We start from the raw sequence: 16,838 nt of genomic DNA, 5'->3' as shown, positions 1-16,838 counted from the left end.
TTAACAAGAGTGCTTATTTAAAATGCACATTTCCTGGGTCCTAGATATTCTGTAGCTATGCTGATGTAATAAATCTGGCTTAGCAGCCAGTAGAATGTTCTAGAAATCTTAACCATCATCAGCTTTCTCAGTCACCCCAGGCTGGAGTCAGCACAGTTAGACCTTAATCTTGTCTCCTGAAATATAATTTAAATGATTTAAGAGACTGGCAGTGGAGGGTGGGACCACTATTCTTGATTTCCACTCTCAGGTAGTCTCAGACTTCAAGGGAGCCTTAATTTGCAGCTAACTAACTTGTCAGTCTTACTTAGGAAAATGCGTTTCCTTCAGACAGCACTGAAGCCTGAAGAGGTGTTTGCTGGCTTTCTGATGACCTTACAGAAGGTGCTTCCAATCCCAAATCACAGAAATCAACCCAAGATAACTTAAACGTAAGTGAATGTTTGATTGAACAAATGAATGAATCAGAAAACCCCAGTAGGAGTTGAACAATCAGCTTGAAGGTGGTTGGGTCCAAAGCAGATCAGTCATACACATGAGCAACAGCTCCAGGCCACCACCCTAGCTCAACAGCATGGATCCTCATATCTATGCTCCTCAGTTCAGACTCCCAAATTCCTAGAGACAAATCTGATTGGCTGCATGTAGGTCGGGGGTCCCCTGCACCAATCCACTGTAGTCAAGAACAGGGTCATGGGATTCAGATGCGGCAGCTGGGAGCCCATCCACAGCAGCTGTGATTCAGTGTCAGTTCTCCCAGGAGGAAAATGAGAGCTTGACAACCATCGTAAGAGGCTGCTACTCACCTGACTCCCTTCCCCAACTCATGCCCCTCAGTGCCTCTCCAAGAACAGATCATAAAGCTTCTCACAGAAGAGACCTTTTCTATCTTCCCTTCCCAGTCCACACTCCAGTCCAGACCAGCCCTCTTCTGAAATGCCCCGAGTTCTCTTTCCCCACAAGTCCCACCCATGTGCAAAGTGAGTTCTTGTTCATCTTGCACATCTAGGAGCTTCTGTGAAATCCCCTCTCTGGAGGGGATTCCTTTAGGATCAGTGAGATGATAACTGCTCTTTAGACACCAGGAAATCAGAGCCTGTGAGTCTTGGTGTGGGTTATTTTTCTAGTGGCAGTTATGGGTCAAGCTGAGTCATTCATACTAGTTTCCCTTGTGACTTTACACGCTGGGCAGCAGACTGGCTGATTGGAAGGTATAGTCTTTGGACAACTGCAAATCAGGGCTTTTCCCAGTGGAAAGGCTGGGTGGCCAGAGCAGGGAGTGAAAAGTGAAGCCAGGCACAAGGCATGCGAAATAGAATGCATATCAGTTTTGAAAAATGACATATCTATACCACATCAAGTCTCTTCTCCCCAGCCTCTCCCTCAAGACTTATGTGACCACATGGTTAAAAATTAAGGCAGTTTCTAGGGTACCTTCATACATTATTCTTTCTTCACAGACACTCCGCTAGTTACCACGTCACCAGGCATTAGCTGTAACAGCACAGTTAGCTCTTAAGCATCCTGGCAAGGTGCCACAAGACTTGAGTATGTTGTCCTCTGAATTGAACTAAAAAAACACATCACGGTAATGTTTAACTTCCATTATAACCATGTGTCATTGGGGCCAGTTACATAACCGATCTGTGAATGTTTTCTCCTCAGTAAGATGGCATAATAATAGTCTCTCCCTCAGGGGACTGTTGAGATGATTAAATAAGGGTAAAATAAATTAGGCCAGTTCCTGGCATGTGGTAAGTACTCAGTGAGCGTTAACCATCATAACCATTTCCTGCACCCTTTGAGTTTGATACTCCTAGTTTCTGTGAAAACATCCTGCATTGTAAAAATTAGTTATTAAGTCTTTTTCACCCTTAGACGGGGGCACCAGGTGGGAGCCCCTTGACACCTGCATCTCTGCCAGCCAAGGAGTCAGGGGTCCTGGACACATGTGTGAGTGGGTGCCAAAAAAGGAGGGGGTGTTATTAGGACCGGGATGTAGTAAGAGAACTGTCACCCCAAGTTTCTTTAGCCTGTGAGGAGAGTGAATCTGTTAACTGAAGGATCTGCCTAAAGATCAGAAAAAGCGAGTGGACTGTTTAGGAGTTTTGTGTGACCTTGGCAAAGTTGTTTAACATTCTAAGCCTCAGTTGCTTTATCTGTCACATACGGTTAAGACCACACAGTATTGTGTGAGAATTGAGTGTGGTAACAGGAGTAAAGTGCTTGGCACATGACAAGCATAAGTAAGAACTATACAGCAAAAATGCAACCATAAAAGTAAAAGTTTCCCTACCGGAAGTTATGAGAAGCTAACAAAAATCAATAATGCCCACGCCTGATGTCTCCAGCTGTGTTTTTACCAAGTACTCTCTAATGCTGGGGAAGATGGAAGGCAAAAAGAGAAGGGGGCAGCCGAGAATGAGAGGGTTAGACAGCATCACCAACTCAGGGGACATGGATCTGAGGAAACTCTGGGAGACAGTGGAGGACAGAGGAGCCTGGTGTGCTGCAGGCCACGGGGTCCCAAAGAGTCAGACGTGACTTAGTGACTGAACAACACCAGCCCTCTGAGAGTGATTTGGTTTCCCATGTCCACTTATTTATCTAGAAAAGAGTTGGAATTCATCAGACAACAGGAGCCCACTTGACTCTTTAGGTTTTGTTTAAAATTTGTTGTCGTGTTCAACTCTTTGTAACCCCATGGATTGCAGAACTACAAGCTTCCCTGTCCATCACCAACTCCCGGAGTTGCTCAAACTCACGTCCATCGAGTCAGTGATGCCATCCAACCATCTCATCCTCTGTCGTCCCCTTCTCCTCCTGCCCTCAATCTTTCCCAGCTTCAGGGTCTTTTCCAATGAGTCAGCTCTTTGCATCAGGTGGCCAAAGTATTGGAGTTTCCACTTCAACATCAGTCCTTCCAATGAATATTCAGGGCTGATTTCCTTTAGGATTGACTGGTTTGATCTCCTTGCAGTCCAAGGGACTCTCAAGAGTCTTCTCCAACACCACCACAGTTCAAAAGCATTGGTTCTTCAGTGCATAGCCTTCTTTATGGTCCAATTCTCACATCCATAATGACTACTGGAAAAATCATAGCTTTGACTATACAGACCTTTGTTGGTAAAGTAATATTTCTGCTTTTGAATATGCTGTCTAGGTTTGTAATAGCTTTTCTTCTGAGGAGCAAGCATCTTTTAATTTCATGACTTTAGTTACCATCTGCAGTGATTTTGTAGCCCAAGAAAATAGTCTTTCACTGTTTCCATTGTTTCCCCATCTATTTGCCATGAAGTGATGGGACCAAATGCCATGATCTTAGTTTTTTGAATGTTAAGTTTCAGGCCAGTTTTTTCACTGTCCTCATTCACCTTCATCAAGAAGCTCTTTAGGTCCTCTTGGCTTTCTACCATAAGGGTGGTATCATCTGCATATCTGAGGTTATTGATATTTCTCCCGGCAATCTTGATTCCAGCTTGTGCCTCATCCAGCCCGGCATTTCTCACAATGTACTTTATATAAGTTAAATAAGCAGGGTGACAATATACAGCCTTGACGTACACCTTTCCCAATTTTGAACCAGTTCGTTGTTCCATGTCTGGTTCTGTTGCTTCTTGTTTAAAAATGGGCACTTGCTTCTTGTTTAAAATGGGTGCTTATAAATTTTGTCTGAGAGTCCTGCTGAGCTGGAACAAGTCCTGGAGAAATAAAGGGCTGTTTCTGGGCCTGCAAAGGCATAAGGTAGCTCTTCTTCTTAGGCCACCCAGCCCAAGTGTGTTCACCAGAAGCACCAGTTCACCTTGTCCCTGTCTGTCTTTAACAGCAAGAAACCGCTGATAGATGACAAAGTTAAGTAGAATGAAGCAATGTGTGCCCTTTCAAATCTTTCCAATTTTGAACCATGTAAGTATATTTGCTTGTTCAAAATTCATATTTTTTTTCAGATATTTATTTTTTCCATTTATTTTTATTAGTTGGAGGCTAATTACTTTACAATATTGTAGTGGTTTTTGTCATACATTGACATGAATCAGCCATGGATTTACACGTATTCCCCATCCCGATCCCCCCTCCCACCTCCCTCTCCACCCGATTCCTCTGGGTCTTCCCAGTGCACCAGGCCCGAGCACTTGTCTCATGCACCCAGCCTGGTCTGGTGATCTGTTTCACCCTAGATAATATACATGTTTTGATGCTGTTCTCTCGAAACATCCCACCCTCGCCTTCTTCTGGGCATACACACTGAGGAAACCAGATCTGAAAGAGACACGTGCACCCCAATGTTAATCACAGCACTGTTTATAATAGCCAGGACATGGAAGCAACCTAGATGCCCATCAGCAGATGAATGGATAAGGAAGCTGTGGTACATATACACCATGGAATATTACTCAGCCATTAAAAAGAATTCATTTGAATCAGTTCTAATGAGATGGATGAAACTGGAGCCCATTATACAGAGTGAAGTAAGCCAGAAAGATAAAGACCAGTACAGTATACTAACGCATATATAAGGAATTTAGAAAGATGGTAACGATAACCCTATAAGCAAAACAGAAAAAGAGACACAGATATACAGAACAGAATTTTGGACTCTGTGGCAAAATTCATATTTTTAAAATACTAAGCAATTAATGGAAAGAATCCATTTCTGCTACACTTAGTAATTTTCTAAAGTCTTTTATGTTCCTATGGTTGATTGACGCCCATGACCTAGCACAGTTAAAAATTGCATTTCAGTCATTCCATTCTTAAGGATATTTACTTTCTAATTCTCTTTTAAACCTTCTGCTATTTAGTTACTGATTTCTATTCTCTCCTGTTTTAAATCTCAACAAAATTTTTGAGAGGAATTTCCTTTTTAATTTGAAAAGGAGCAAGGCAGTTCCAGTGATGGCCAGGTAGTGTTTTCGGGGTGTCGGGTGAAGGGAGGTGAGGTAAAAGTAAAAAGAAAAGAGGAACAGTTTTTAATGCACATTTTCTGTTTCCATTCATCATGAGATCCTTCTGATATATGGTTGAAGATGTTCCTGCTGAACTTGCCCTAAATCTCTAGCCACCTGTATAAACTGAATGAATGATTAGCTCAGATCTTCAGGAGATCCTTTGATTTATTGAAGACTCTCCTGACACCATTTCATTCTGAGGAATGGGGTACATAGTGTACCTGGGGCTTCACAGTGAGACTAAGACAGCAAGTTGGGAGAGAAGGGGAGGGTGGCCAGGCTGCCCGCCTCTGCTTCAGTTACCTTAGCCCTCCATAGGGCACCTCCTACCTCAGGCCACCCCTCCTCCCCACCCTCCCAGAGTCTTCCCACATCACCGACACACACAGACACACACTCAGACTTAGAGCCTCGGGTCTACCGAAGAGGTGGTCAGACGTGAGAGTGCTTCAGAATCTCCGGCAGGACCTGTTAGAGCTAAGTTTCTGGGGCCCACTTCCAGAGTTTCTGATCCAGAAGGCTAGGGCTAGGCCCAGGAGTTTACACTTCTGACAAGTTCTCAGGGTGATGCTAAGCTGCCAACCTGGAAACCACATTTTGAACACCTCATATTTGTATCCTTCCTCCTCTGCAGGCCTCATCTCTGCTTACCGTTACTTAGAAAGTATCCTTATCTATCAGTAATGTGATTCTAGTCTAGTGTTTGGCCTTTGGAAGCAAGTAAGGTAGGTTCACAGACCCTGCTGTTTAATGGTGAACCAGACTTTTCACTTCTCAGCCTCAATTTCCTCATTTGTAAAATGGGAATACTAATATCCACCTCATATAAATAAATAACATAAAGTATTTAATAGGCCTAGACCATATTAGATACTCGATGAATGTCAATTTCTTTAACCCCACTCCTTTTCCTGATGTGTAACAGGCTGATTAACTACTAGAAGTGTTAACCCTTCCACAAATGCCCAGGATGATAAGAGTGATTGTTTATATGTATACAACTCTTTACATTTACAAATTTAGTTAATACACATTATCTTCTGAAGGAATTCTGAGAATCTGCATTTTTAACAAATACCAACGATAATTTTCAAAGTTGGAAAGCAACTGATTAATCTTCACATCAACCTGCAAGGTGACATTTTTTATCAGATTGTTTTGGAAGAACACTTTTATTAAATGAATAATCCTTAGTGAAGCCTTGAGATGTATTATTCACTTCATTTTATGAGAACAGGGACATTAACTCACTGCTAAAAACCTATTTGACTTTTGTGAGCCTTAACTTTCTTTACTCTAAAAATGGAAAAAAGACTCAACAGGATTGTTTAAGTTTCTTGATAAATAAAGTCAGCTACCTTAGCAGAACATCTGACATACAACAGATTATCTATAAATATTTTCTCATGATTTTTCTTGAGCTGGTCAAAGCAGGGGCTTTAGAATTGAGTTTCATGATTTTTTTCTGGTAACATGTTGAAATGTTACCAGAAACATCTGGTAATCTGTTCAAATTAAAATAACCAGTCATCTATATAAAATGATAAAATAGAAAATAATCAATCTCCTAATACATTGACAAAGAAAAACTTTTAAAATAATTTTACATACTATAAAATTCAGTCCTTTCAGTGATAAATTATGTAATATTTATCAGGTTTTACAGATAAGACATGAGATTCAAAGAGGTTAAGTGCCTTGCCACAGTAACACAATGACACAATCCTAAACCTATGACTTATGAACTCAGTTCTTCAACACAGAGATAAAAATCTTTCCTGCTAGTATTTTAGGCACCAGAGACTAAAAAGTGGGGTGAATATTTTTGCCTCGAAAAACTATTTTTGTCATCATCTGATGCCTGATATGTGACCTGCAAGGGAATCTAAAAGGCTGGATGGTCCATTCATATTCAGTGTTGTCCAAGTATGTGGCTCTTGTACCGTCAAGGTAAGGCAGGAAGCTCCTGATGCAGGTGTGCCGCGGCCTTTCAACTCCGAATGGCTGACCAAGCACCTTTGTGACCCTGTTGACAGACAAGCTTCCTACTTTTCCATTCCTCCTTCTATAGCTCAAGCCTTAATAAGGGAAGGATACAGTTGCTCCTAAATGTGGTTCTGGAAAAATCTTAGTCCAGGAAAGAGCACATCTTGGCTTAGACCTTTACAAGTGGGTATGGCCATAAGCCAACACACCACCCGTTGGGTTATTTATACTGCGAAAGGAAATGATTTCCTTGTAAGCTACCTCCTTTAAGCTTCTGCCTAGTTCAAAATGTCCCAGAAACCAAAAGTCAGAGTTGAACTTAATGCAAAAAAATATTTAATAGACAACCACATGGCTTCTTATAACAGAAGTGAAACTCCATGCAGTTATCTATATTAGAGTCCCGCTTGTTTAAGTGGTGATTTTTAATCAAGATTGACTTGATTTTCTGCAACAACTTATATCTTTTTTACTTGACCTCCTCACCTCCCCCTCTCTGTTCTATTAAAAAAAAAAAACTAGCATCCAAACCTGGGCAAGATGGTTCTTTGGGACGCTAGTCTACCATCTTCTCCATCTTCTGGCTTTCCAAATAAAGTCATTGTTTCTGGCCCCTCCTTGCCAAAAAAACCAAAAAATTGACTTGATTTTCACTGAGCTTCCTATCCCAGAACTTCATTTGCTTTTTGGAAACTCCTCTTGTACTCAAGTGTAGGAATGCCCCTCAGGCTACCATGGAGATTTTTCTGTTACTTATTTGAGTAAAGGATGCTTGAGAGAGAAACATTATCTGTGGACAAAGGCAGGGCTTCCCATGTGGCTCGGTAGTAAGGAATCCACCTGCAATGCAGGAGACACAGGTTCAATCCCTAGGTCGGGAAGATCCCCTGCAGGAGGAAATGGCAACCCACTCTAGTATTTTTTCCTGAAGACTCCCATGTACAGAGGAGCTTGGTGGGTTACAGTCTATGGGGTTGCAAAAAAATAGGATATGACTTAGCAAATAAACATTAACAGCAAAACTAGCCAAAAAAAGAAAATGACCCCTGGGTTGGTACAGAGTCTGACAACTAGAAATTGATTTCTTATACTTGAGGACATTCTATCTCTGTGGTTATGGCAGCAAAATCATGTAAGCCAAAAATTTCCCCATGAGCTTTTGAAGGAAAATCCCATTTTCTCATCAAAGAAATATAGTTTATCCTCCTTCTGTCTCCAATTAGAAACAGAACATGATTTTTCTTGATGTTGCTATCCCAAGAATTCACAGTAAGCCCCACTGGGAGTATGATACCTGTAACTCAGCAATTAGATCTGGTGCTTATGGAAAAGAGCTTGCATTGGGTTACCTATACTGAACTGTGAAATTCTTTAGAGTTCAAACCCACTTTTTTACCCTCTTTTTACAGGTGAGCATGAGCCCAGATTTAAGTGGGTACTAATGGACTCTTGGAAGAACCAGTAATTATTGAATAGACTATTTTTTTACATCACAGACATGGCTAATTTGTAGTGTTCACAGACGATCATGGTATCAAATCATAAACGTTAAAACCAATTTCTGCAATCTAGCTTAAGACTCAGAACAAGAGTTTATGAGCCTGGTGAGAGGATGAACACTTAATTGCCTCCTGGAAATATTCTAAAGATCCCAAAAATATAAATCACAAGCCATTATTTTCTTTACAGACTGTGAATTTCTCCATTTGGGAATGGAAGCTTTTAAGAGGAGTACCAACTACTTCAGTCCTGTGATATCCAAAGGGGGCCTTGTCTCATGGATGTGGATAAAGCCATTCATCTTGAGCCATCTTCCTGCTGGGCTGCTTCTTTGCTCAGATGAATTTCTTAGTCATGGAGTCCAAGATTTGGATCAGAGTCCTTTGTGTTCAGTTTCAGCACACTTTTACTTATTGCTAGACCTGTACTGATTTGCATTATAAAATTCTGGTTGTCAGTTGCAAACCCAGTTCCTGGCCTGGTAGTCAGATTCCCAGAGGCATCAGCAAATGGCTTTTTCCTGCTTTAGCATGTGACAGCAATGTTTCTTACAATCAAAGGAATTCTAACCATGGCAGGGGTTCTTGATAATCAACAGACTGAAATGCAGGTAGGTGTTATTTGTTTGTTTGTTTGTTTAGCATATGACCAATAAGCGTGTATAAGAGAGTACGAAGACTGGAGGTGGAAACGGTTTTGCTACTTTATTTATACTGCTTTCTATTAAACACTCTTTCTGCTACTTACTGGCTTCAGTCTGCCTGCTTGAAGAAATGCTTACTTAAGTCCTCTTCTAATCTTTAGGATCCACACTGAGCTTCCATCGATGGAATAATTAGGGGAAATACTGGTTGCTAACTTTTCAAAGCCAAATTTCAGCTTAACGATCAACACACTCTAGTAGGAATAAAGTGCTACAGAGGAAGCTTAAAAAAATAACAAGTGTTATATCTCCCCATAACAATTCTTTTAACTTCATAATTTCTATACTTAAAAAAAGAAACAAAACCCAGTTCAGTGACTAATAACTATCTAACAACCATAGTAACAAAAATAGCTTAACCCTATTTTGGAAGATTCACTCTTTTTCTCTCCATTTTACCACTTCCCACTCAATCATCATCTATTACTTTTTTCACACCACACTCAGAAACCAATAGCACAAAGTTACTGAGCATAAACATCTCTAGCCTACCTCTCTCTTACAGTTCTGTTCCTCATTTTCCTTCTCACTTCCCCTTAAAGAAGATTTTTCTCTCTTTCCTAAATGGGCTCAAGCCCATAATTTGTCCCATGAAAGCTTGTGCAGCATCTTACTTTCTAAACGGTTTCTCATTGCAAGATGGTTTTAAGACTCTAATCCCAAAACAATGATCCAAAAATATGGTGACTATTTTTGAAAGAAAAAAAGAAATTTCAAGAAGTCTGGTCACAAATCAGTAATAGACCCTGCAAACAGTTATAACCATCAACAAAATCAGAAACATTTTCACCTCTGCTTACTTGATAAATATCCTTGGTCTTTATTTTCTTAACCATACTAATTATAACCATTATCTTAAACTGTTTAAAAAAAAAAAAAAGCAGTGTACCACTGGGGTCATTAATGTTCCCCTTCTCTCACATCAAGCTTTCCATTGTCTGCTTAGTATATTCTTATTACCAACTGTTTTCAGTCCATCCCAGCATTCCTTTGCCTCTGTGCCAAATGGGTTGTGCCCGAGGGCTTGAAATTAAGCATCCTACCATCAAGCTTGGCCAGCCCCCTCCTTTGTTTCTTGGGCATCCCTGGGAGGCTGTCACTATTCTGCTGAAGCCCTCCACAGCCTCCTGAGTGAGCCATTTCCCATGGTGTGTGAACCACACTCTATCTCTACTTCTCTCTGGAAGTTTCGATTCTGAAAACTTGCTAAAATTGAATCTCTTCTTAATTTCCCCCCAACAAATTGAATTCCTCTCTAGGGGTACACTTTTCTCTCAGAATGTTTTTTTAAACTTGTCTCTTACCTTTTTGCTGCCTGCTTTGTAAGCCTCTTCCTCACTTTGAATAAGTTTTGTGTTGGTGTTTTCCCTTTCTGGTCATTTAAAAAGGGGCAGAATATAGGCTGATTTGCTATCTCTAAAAGATTTTTTCTTACCTTAAAAAAAATCTGAAGAAAATTTGTTCTGTTTGTTTCATTCCTTTTTTTAAAAAAAAATTTAAGTGTAAGATTTATAATACTGTATGTTTCAGGTATACATCGAAGTGATTCAGTTGTATATATATTTTTTCAGATTATTTTCCACTACAGGTTATTACAGGTTATCAAATATAATTCCCTGTGCTATATAGTGACTCTTTGGTGCTTATCTATTTTATATATAGTAGTGTGACTCTGTTAATTCCATACCGCTAATTTATCCCTTCCTGATTCCCTTTCCCCTTTGGTAAACTTAAGTGTATTTTCTATGTCTTTGAGTCTGTTTCTGTTTTGTATCTAGATTCATTTGTATTACTTTTCAGATTCTACATATAAGTGATATCATATAGGATTTGTCTCCTTCTACTTATTTCAACTTAGTATGATAATCTTTAGCTCCATTCATGCTGCTGCAAATGACAATGTTTCATTCTTTTTTTTTATTTAATGGCTGAGTAATGGTGGCTCAGCAGTAAAGAATCCTGCCAATACAGGAGACCTGGGTTCAATGCCTAGGTTGGGAAGATCCCCTGGAGAAGGAAATAGCAACCCACTCAAGTATTCTTGCCTGGGAAATCCCATGGACAGAGGAGCCTAGAGCGCTGCAGGCCATGGTGTTGACAAGAGTAGGACATGACTTAGCAACTCAACAACAGTCCTGTATATATATGAAAAGTGAGAAGTCTTAGTTGCTTGGTCATGTCTGACTCTTGCTATTGTAAATAGTTTTGAATTAGAGAGTTTGTCTTTTCCAGATATCTGCTCAAGAGTGGGATTGCTAAATCATATGGTAACTCTATTTTTAGTTTTTAAGGAACTTCCATACTGTTCTCCATAGTGGCTGTACCAATTTACATTCCCACTAACAGTAACCATTCTATTCAGTTTTTTAAAAATACATTTAAGCAGTGGTTACCCCCAAGTGTGAAATTGGAGCAGTTTTGAGGTAATGATTGGGAGTGAAATGGGGCACCTTTACATTTGATTTTTACTATCTTCACTTAAAAGTTTTTTATGATAATATGGTATCACTTTGCTGCAAAAACTGTTTCTTTTATTCAAAAATATCTTTACATTGTTCAGAAAGGGAAAGCATTTCTACCTTAAGTATTTAAACTTCTCTAAGATTGTAGTCCAGAGAAGGCTATGGCACTCCACTCCAGTGCTCTTGCCTGGAGAGTCCCATGGACGGAGGAGCCTGGTGGGCTGCAGCCCGTGGGGTCGCTGGTAGTCACCAAGATTGTCATGACCAAAGTGTTATTCATTGAAAAGAAGAGGTGAACAGAGACAGGGGGAGACTGTGAACCTTGGGAAGAGAACTTAGTTCAGAATTTTTCCTCTACATGGTCTTATATACTCAGAATGTTTTCCAAGTTAGTACAAGTTGCTGTGTCATGAAACACACACAGGCACATACACTCACACCCCAAACAAAACTCCTATTCGCCTGAGACTGAGAAATTTAATCAGGTTTTTTCCTAATACCTAGCACTAGCTATGGTATTTTCCAGGGTCCCAGCGGATATTTAGAGGATAAAGAGCTCTGCTGATGCAAACCAAACAGGGCAGCCTTCAGGACCCAGAACAAAGCAATGACAGGTGGAGAAGGGAGTGGAAGGAAGAGGGAAGAGTGGAAAGATTCTTATAGAGCATCATATCCAGGTATCAAAGAGCATGTTTTAAAACCCAGTCACAGCCATATGCCACAGATAAACCTGCCTGGTGGGGCTAAGCTTCAGGATGCTGCAACCAGAGTTGCAGGCCTAGAGAGTTAGAAGGAAACTGCCAGTCTCTAGACATACTCTTTTCAGTGACGATCTATTTAATTGTGACAGTTGTAGGTCTCAGTATTCCTTCAGGCCCCAGTGTAGGTCCAGCCCCTTTAAATAATCTGTGTTTCAGTTGCCTTTTTGATTCTTATAATCTATTTGCAAATCTCCAGGCCTTTCCAAATGTCCTTACTCTAATACTGCAATCTGAAAGTTACCACTTTCAGCATCATGTTCCAAAATACTGACTTTTTCTAAATTCCTAAATTTAGAGGATTCTATCTACGGAATTAAATATGTCCTCAGTGTTTTCCATGCATCAGTTTTAAGCACTGGCATATGTCTTAAGGTAAGAATTGTTTATTTCTGCCTTCTCACTTCGTTAAAATACCTTCCCTCTTAAGGGAAGTTTTTGAGCAACATTCTCTCATACCAACTACGTTAAAATCTCTCTGGAAACTGCCCTCTGGCAAGTACAGTCTTCCTTCTACAAAAAGCTTTTCCTCATGGTGAAATCATAAGCAATAGTCTCTGAGGATATATACACCAACCCCTTCATCTGACTGATCCTGCTTTGTCCTTTTTTAAAGACAGCGTTTAGGTTTCAGTGCATCTCTCCCCGTCTCATTTCTTCTCCTTTATCATTTATCTTTCAGCCAAGGTCAAAGATCTCCCGCTGCTGGTGGTGGTTTAGTCTCTAAGTCATGGCTGACTCTCATGACCCCATGGACTGTAGCCAGCCAGTCTTCTCCGTCTGTGGGATTTTCCAGGCAAGAAAACTGGAGTGGGTTGCCCTTTCCTTCTCCAGAGGATCTTTCTAACCCAGGGATCAAACTTGCATCTCCTGCATTGTAGATGCTTTCCTGCATTTCAGGCAGATGTGTTACTGCTGAGCCACCAGGGAAGCCCCTAAGATCTCCTACATCTCTAATAACCTAAGATAAAAACTATGGAGTTTGTTTCTCCCAGAGAGCTTTTCCTATATTCCACTCCCCGAATCAGGTGACTGATGACATTGGAATTCCTTCTCTTAGTGTCTGGGAGGCTTTCTGGTTGGGATGTAGACCTTTGCCAAGACTGGTGGTTTCATATGAGTGCTATGAGTGGCTCTTTAGCTTCCAGGGCCTGGTGCTAGCACACTTCTGCCACGCCTGGACACACTTCGCTCCAGAACTTTTCTGGATCCTGTGGTAGAGTCGATGGGGTTCCTACCGTGCAGTGGGCACCTTCACAATCCCTTTCCACCCAACACACACACTTGGTCCTCACAACGTGGAATCGTGAAGCAGAATTACTGTTCCCATTTTAAAGGGGAAGAAACAAATCTTGGTGATCAAATGTCCCACCTGAGGCAGCTTAGCTAGCTGGGGACACAGCGGGAATTCAGACCTCAGCGTGCTGGTTCCAGCACTTCCACCGTGTTCTCTGTGTTGCTGACTAAGTGCTGTTTGCTCCTCTCTTTCACACTCTGCTCACCCTGTCAGTTCATGTCACCAGAAGAGAGATAAGGGGACAGAGAGGAAAAGACCGCCATCCCTCCCCTGGTCCACCTAGCCTCGGGGTCCCCCCAAGCCCCCTGTGTTTCTTTTATAATCCCTGGAAAGAATCAATAGCATTAATTTTCTGACCCTTTGCTCTTTCCTGCCCTTCCTCCCTCTTGCTCACATTAATTTAATGCTAGGCTTACTGCAACGTTTCTCTAATAGTAACTTCCAGTGTTTTAGATGATTTTCTACCTTTATTCTTTGCAAGCTCAGTTTTCTCCACTTTCAAAATAGTCTCTTAGAGATCGTGCCTGTCTATAAACTCTGTCCCTGTCCCTGTTTGCTTCAACTGAATACTTGGATACTTTTGGGCAGTTTGAAGATAGAGCAAAGAGGACAGAGGAGAATATATGTTCCCATGGACCAGTTTATGGTAGAACCGCGCCCCCCCACCCTACAAAAAAGTGCTGTCACACCAAAACATGATCCATAAAATAAAAACATGATAAACTGGGCTTGATTAAAGTTAAACCTTTTGGGCTTTTAAAGACCCCACGAAGAAAACCAAGTCTCTTGACTGAGAGAAAATATTTGCAAATCGTGTATTTAATGAAAGATTTCTATCCAGAATATATAAGAACCTGCACAACTCAATAATAAAAAGATAACCCAATTTAAAAATGAGGAAAAGATTTAAATAGAGATTTTAATAAGCATATGAAAAGGTGTTCATGTCATTACTCATCAGCGAAATGCAAAGTAAAACAATGAGTTACCTTTTCACACTCACTATAATGACTAAACTCATGACAGGCAATAACAAGTGATAGAGGATGTGGAGAAATAGGAACTGTCATACACTGATGATGAGGATGTAAAATGGTAGAGCCACTTTGGAAAATAATTTTGTAGTTTCTTAAAAAGTTAAGCATAAACTTACTATGTCACCAAACAATGCCACTCTGAAGTACTCAGCTAAGAGAAATAAAATCAAACATCCACAAAACACCTGTACAGAATGTTCATCACAGTATTATTCATAAAAGCCAAATTTAGGCCAACTGAAAGAAGCCAGATATACACGAAAGTACATATGGTATTCCACTTATATAAAATCTATAGAGTCAGAAATTAGATTAGTTTCTGAAGCTTAGGGTAGAGTGGACATAGACATAAGACACTCTTTGAAACAGTGGATAAGTTCTAAAACTGGGTGTAATGATGATTATACTAAACTGCCAATTGTTTAGAAATAAACATTTATAATAGGTAAAGTATGTGGTATATAAATTAGAAAATGTTTTTTTATTTAAACTTTGCTAAGTTTCTTAACTTTCTTGACTTTTCAACCTGTTAACCCACCTTGCTTTGCTTGGCATTTTTCACTTCTGAGAAAACTCTAGCATCACAGAGGACAGAGGGTCCAAACCCATTACATTGCCCTTTGGTACCACTTGCCCTTGCTTGGCCTCTGAGCAACATAAACTACAATAAACTTTAAAGTAATGTTGATTTCTTTTACTGAGTTATCAAATTTTGACAGTGTTAGTATCTTCAAAATCCAACATTGGATAAACAGATACATTTGCAAGGCTGACTTTTAGACCTAAGAATCATTTCACTTTGCTCAGTTAATTAAAAATTTTAAAGACTAGTGGTAAAAAGAGGCAACAGTTTTTGCCTTTATCAAGGTCAAATTTTTCATCAAAATCTGGGTTGTCTGTTAGCTATTAGATTAGGCTTCTTCCTACAAAGAGGGCACCAACCTGTTCTGGTTTCGTGTTGGTAGAAGGTCAAGAATGTTTGCCATGTGTCCTCATTCCATTCAAACACCATGTGAGTGGCCTGCTTTAAAGCTGTGCTGTTTCAGTTATGAAACTTATCCTGCTTGGGAAAAGGGCCAGAGTGGCTGAAGAAAGCAAACTGGCGGAGCTAATGGACAGAATCTCCTTGCTTTGGCTTCCAGTCACTGGAATGAAGTTACATTTCCTTGTCAGATTATTTACACAATTGTTATTTCCACATAGATTATAACTGGGCTCTGTGCTGCGTGCCTGAGACATCATACACCAAATATGTTTTAACATGTTGAAGTAAGAAGTTGTATGATCCTTTGCTTGGCAAGCATTTTCAGCAACAACAAAATAGCTTTGCACAGTGGAGGAAATTGGGTTGTGATTCATTAAACAGCTCCAACTTAAGTACCATGATCTGCGTGGATTCCTTTCAGGGCTCAGAAATGTGAATTCTGCCTATGTTTACATAGGCCACTGATACTTTTGGAAATGGAAAGGCATCTGATAATGCATGTCTCCAGAAGTGTAGCTTCTGATGCCAACAGCTAGTTGCCAAGAGACACAATGAAGTATTTCCCTTGATAATTTACTGGGACTTGGGTATCAGTCTTAAAATTAGAATTTTTATCAATCTATAGCTTACCTGATTGACTGATGTTTGGCAGGCACTGAGCATGGGCTTCCCTCTCAGAGGCAGACTCACATTAACCAAGCTCATAGGGACTGGTATACACAGACTAAAACACCAGTCCATGAATTACCATGAATTGTCAGGTCATCTGGAAAACTTGTGCTAGCAAATTGGTGCAGCCCTCCCTTCAGCTTGTGAGTTATAATGAGTCAGAGAAGGAGGTAGGTTGGCTTCTCACTGTGTGAGTCTGCTCAGGCTACCAGGATGATATACCATAGACTTGATGGTTTGAACAACAGAAATATATCTCACAGTTCTGGAGGCTGGGAAGTCCATGATCAAGGTGCTGGTCGGTTCAGTTCCTGGTGAGGACTGTCTTCCTGGCTGACAGACCATTACTTTCTCGGTATGTCCTCACAGAGTGGAATGAGAGATCTCTCTGGTGTCTTTTCTTAAAGGGCACTAATCTGATTGGATCAGGGCTCCACATTTAAGACCTCATTTAACCTCAGTTACTTCCTTAAAGACCCCATCTCAAATTCA

General features: G+C 40.5%; 1 long non-coding RNA gene across 1 annotated transcript; it reads left to right on the top strand.

Moving 5' to 3' along the window:
• Positions 1-320: 320 nt before the first annotated feature.
• LOC139038202 (uncharacterized) lies at positions 321-9,177 on the top strand. Its single transcript, XR_011491128.1, has 2 exons — positions 321-431; positions 8,625-9,177. It is a non-coding gene; the product is annotated as an uncharacterized lncRNA (long non-coding RNA).
• The last annotated feature ends 7,661 nt before the right edge of the window (positions 9,178-16,838 follow it).

The sequence above is a fragment of the Odocoileus virginianus genome, chromosome 14, assembly GCF_023699985.2.
Source record: "Odocoileus virginianus isolate 20LAN1187 ecotype Illinois chromosome 14, Ovbor_1.2, whole genome shotgun sequence".
Classification (NCBI taxonomy): Eukaryota; Metazoa; Chordata; class Mammalia; order Artiodactyla; family Cervidae; genus Odocoileus; species Odocoileus virginianus.
The sequence above is the reverse complement of the archived record's forward strand: the minus strand, read 5'-3'. Positions and strand labels throughout refer to the sequence as shown.